Here is a 5297-nt window from a genome sequence, read left to right on the forward strand (position 1 = left end):
TCACAGTCACAGGATGAGCTATGCTTTAGACTCCTTTTAGTGCACCCTTCAGGTGACGGGCTTGGGTGGAACCCCATGGTACAACCACTCTTGGACTGGATCTCTGGGTTGCAGCTCCCAGATGAACTGAGGTGCATCTTAAGCTAATGAAATATAAAGGTAATTTTCCTAATTCTCTACACATTCCAAGCTGCAGTAATACATTTCCTACCTCAAATGCCCTGTCTTTAAATTTATAGATATATGCATACTGAAATATGTTATTGCCCATGAAGTACATGTTAGTATTGTTTTTCTAGTTATTCAAACTTCACTTGTCCCTTAGCAGACCAGAGTTCTATCCCTAGATGTCCCAGACTTCCTTTGCAACATTGGACAAGGCACTAAAACTCACTGGGCTTCAGTTTCTCCATTTGTAAAATGGGAACAGTAATACTACTTTCCTACTTCACTGTGTGTGACAAGGTTTAGTTCATTAGTGTCTGTGAGATGTTCAGATCCTCAAGTGATGAACACTAGAAATGGCTATAAATCCAATTAATTAGTTAAATATTTTGGTAGGCTGTGTTGCCCAGGAGCTTTTAAGCATATCAATATTTGACTTGATCAGTAAGTGTATTTCATTACCTGTGAAAATTTTTGACAAAAACAAGACATTTTCATTTTCTTTGAAGTTTTTCAATTTAACAGTTTGTCAGTTTTAGTTGTCAAGAAGTGAAAAATTCTTGTTTTTTTTTTAAATGGAAAATCTAGACTGATGAAAATTGAATTTTTCCTCACAAAAATTTCTGCTTAATCAAAAAGGCATTTTTCACTGAAAAATTTCTGCCCTAAAAAGGCGGGGTGGGGTGGGGAGAACACCTCATATATATATATATATATATAGTTAACATTAGCAGAATGTTCCAGTTGCCCAGGTAACTATGTTATTTTAATGATCAGTAAAGTGTATCATTATGTAAAACATTGTTAATTTCCAGCACTGAGAACTGATGTCTTGCTGTTACCTTGAGACTGCACCTTTTTCCTTGCAAAATACCTTTTTTTTCCCCTGAAGATTTATTTTACACGTAAGTGTTAGATTGCTCTTTTCATATGGATTCTGCTTGCATCTTGTGAATTTAGTGAATGTAAGTGACAACTGACTACCAATAAAGAAACAGATTGACAAATGTGAAACAAGAATCATTTATACAGAAATAGTTTAGAAAATACTGTGGTCTACATGCTTTTCATGGAATTAAATCAATAAATATGCTATGGGAGATTCTTAGAAAGCCAGATTTTTAAAAACAATTGTCTTTTCTAAACAGTAATTCCATTTTACCATTTGAAATATGTCCTTTAGATTACTGAGGAAAGCTAATTATAAAGTATTGTGTTTTTTACAAGGCCAATTTGCAAATAGACATTACAAATTGCCATTTAACAGCTGTCACTTTTTACTAGGAGATAACCTATTTACTTATATCCTGTTATCCATAAAAATGCCATGATACAAACTGCACTAAAAATGGTCACTTTTTGAAGCTGCAGTAAAAACAGAACGTTGTGTACACTTATTAGTTTATGTTTTGCTTCTATTTTGAAGCCTGTTATCCCTATTAAAAACTCTTCAGAATGCAAAAAGTACCAAGACTAAATCCCACATAAACCGTACAAGCTCATAATGACAACAACTGTTGCTATAGAACATAAGCCTCTTACAAATAATGCAAATTGCTTCAAGTTACAAAAAGCAACTCAGTTTTGCTATTGGAATCTGCTTCTACCTATTCTTTAGTGCTATGTCCATAGATTGTATTAAATAATGGATGTCAGTTTCCTAGAGGAACTACATTTTTTATGTGAGAGCACATGATATGTTCAATACACCTCTACCTCGATATAATGCGACCCGATATAACACGAATTCGGATATAACGTGGTAAAGCAGTGCTCCGGAGGGTGGGGCTGTGCACTCCGGTGGATCAAAGCAAGTTCGATATAACGCGGTTTCACCTATAACGCGGTAAGATTTTTTGGCTCCCAAGGGCAGTGTTATATCGAGGTAGAGGTGTACTTGTGATATCACGCATACCCCCCCTAGATTTTGAAAAGTTTTAACCACATGATCTCTTTTAAAGTCAGTAATGATATTATGAACCTGATGTTCAATAGATCAATACCTTTGAAGGCTCTATTCCTCCTGTGGATGGAGCTCTTCAGAATCCCTTTCTGAGCATGTGCAGCCACAGCTGTGACTGAGAAAGTCTTACTGGGTAGTAATTGAGGGTGCTTCTCCTGGTTCGCCTTTAGAACTTTTTCTTAATGGTTTACCCACATTTGTTTATATTAACCTCAAAATTATCTGTCTCTTATATTGAACTTCCTCTTCAACAACTACATCATCTCTGTCACTTCTGTTATGCTCATTTATGGACCACACAATGATAATCATAAGCAACATTCCGAAAATGTAGAAATAACAAAAACTTCCACAGTTACATTAGATAAGTAAGTCAAAAGGTTCTTTTTTAAAGGATGTAAACTCATGGTTTTAGGGAATAAACTTCTAAATAACAGGATTACAAACAAATCTCCCTTGTGGGCACATTATGCCATAATTATCCACTATGGGCTTCCATGCACCTTCTTCAGAAGCAATTGGTACTTGGCATTGACATAGTGAAGATACTGGGATAAATGGACCAGTTGTAAGAGCTGGTTGAAATTTTTCCCAACATAAAAGTTTTCCACCAGAAAATGCAAATTCAATGACATCAAATGTTTAGTGGGAATGGATCAATTTTGTCAAAATCTGATGAAGAATTATAGAAGTGCTTAGTTTGTATAAGGTCAACATGTTTAATTTTGACTATTACATTATAATATAAAATGCTTTTACCTTTCCAAAATGAAACCTTTCAATAAGGTTGCTTAGATATTTTGGGGGCGGGGGGATTTTGTTTCACAGGAAATTTTGAAATTTCAATTTTTTGTTCCAATTCTAGTTGGAAAGGACAGTTAAATGCTGGAATTTTCTGGGGAATGGAAATTCCAAGTTTCAACCAGCTGTACCAGCTGTCTAATTCAACATGGCCATTCCTATATACCCCTGTATTCTGTGCACAGCAACTTTTGGTTATGATCATGTGATTTGTTAGGTTATGGATAATTCTTGTTCTTTTTTTGAAATATTAATGTTTTTGTGTTATAATTTTATTATGGGCAGAAGTAGCTACAGATAGTAACCCCATGGAGATTAGTTGTTGGATGCTAGCAAAAATAGTGAGTTTTGAGGGAGAATTTGAAAGAGCAGAGTGAGCTCATTAAGCACAAGAAAAGAAGCAGGCTGTGCTAGTCTAAAGAGGGAGAAGAAAAGCAGGAGAAGAAATGTAAGGTGGATTAAGACCGCAAAGAGCATCAATATGAGCACAGTAGGCAGAATGAGGGGCACATTGGTGGGACCAGTTGGAGACAAGAGTTGAGAAGTACAGGAAGTATGGGCAGAGTTAGAAAGACCTTATCAGTGAAAACAAGAAGGCTGAATGTTGGAGATACGAGGACCATAACAGAAACAACACTACAAACCATTGCAAATAAATTATAATAAAAAGCTACAATTTTTGTTATATGTATTATTAATCTACTGATCCAGAAACAAAGCCCAAATCTGATGTTTTTTATACAAGTATTTTAGTATTGCCAAAGGTATGTAGGCAGCAAGAGATGGTTATTGCTGCATACAACAGATCACAAACTATAAGCTGAAATTCCAGTGGTTTATTGGGTATTTCCAATGGGCTATCCCAGACAAACTACAATGCAGTGTACAGAATCTAAACCACTTCTAAAAAAGAAATGACAACTGTGCCACAGTCTGAGTCCTGCTTTTAGCTACACTGTTCCAAATAATGTTAAAAGTTTACCTGCATCAGATTACACATTTAAGTGTTTTCAAATAATGGTTCATGGACTACTTGCTAAAAAAGACCTGGATGATGATATGGTTCCGGCTCTTTGTTTCTATAAACTGAATTTCATTACAAGAATAAAAAAAATCACATATGATTCTTCCCTAATATTACTTGTGTACATTAGCAATTACTGTAGTTCACACAGAGATAATAAGCTATTATGGATGGGAGAAGAGGTGGTCCATGTGGTATGGAAGGATATGGGCTATGGGATCATGAATCAGAAGAGTGATCCACACTAGAAAATGTTTGTGAACCTATGCTACATAGCTCTCTCTGTATGTTCTACTTACCAGAGGAGTTGGAAGTGACCCTTCTACTTGGTTGGTTGTTATAGTTACACATAATATATAAGGCTGTCAATTAATTTGCAGTTAACTCATACAATTAACTAAAAAAATTAATCACGATTAATTGCAGTTTTAATCGCACTGCTAAACAATAGAATACCAATTGAAATGTATTATACATTTTTGGATGTTTTTCTACATTTGCAAATATATTGATTTTAATTACAACTCAGAATACAAAGTGTTCAGTGCTCACTTTATATTATTTTTTATTAAAAATATTTGCATTGTAAAAATGAACAAAATAGTATTTTTCAGTTCACTTCATACAAGTACTCTAGTGCAATCTCTACCATGTAACTTACAAATGTAGATTTTTTGTTCCATAACTGCACTCAAAAACAAAACAATGTAAAACTTTAGAGCCTACAAGTCCACTCAGTCCTACTTCTTGTTCAGCCAATCGCTAAGACAAACAAGTTTTTTTACATTTGCAGGAGATAATGCTGTCGGCTTCTTATTTACAATGTCAAAGTGAGAACAGGCATTCACATGGCACTTTTGTAGCAGGCATTGCAAGGTATTTACGTGCCAGATATACTAACATTTGTGTGCCCCTTTGTGCTTTGGCCACCATTCCAGAGGACATGCTTCCATTCTGATGCTGCTCGTTAAAAAAATAATGCATGAATTAAATTTGTGACTGAACTCCTTGGGGGAGAATTGTATGTCTCCTGCTCTGTGTTTTACCCACATTCTGCCATATATTTCATGTTATAGCAGTCTTGTATGATGACCCATCACATGTTGTTCGATTTAAGAACACTTTCACTGCAGATTTGACAAAATGCAAAGAAGGTACCAATGTGAATTTTCTAAAGATGGATCAAGTGCTGTAGCTAAGGTTTAAGAATCTGAAGTGCCTTCCAACATCTGAGAAGAACAAGGTATGGAACATGCTTTCAGGAGTCTTAAAAGAGCAACACTCTGATGCGGAAACTATAGAACCCAAACCACCAAAAAAGAAAATCAACCTTCTGCTGGGGCA

The sequence above is a fragment of the Mauremys reevesii genome, linkage group 3 (genome assembly GCF_016161935.1).
Source record: "Mauremys reevesii isolate NIE-2019 linkage group 3, ASM1616193v1, whole genome shotgun sequence".
Lineage (NCBI taxonomy): Eukaryota > Metazoa > Chordata > Testudines > Geoemydidae > Mauremys > Mauremys reevesii.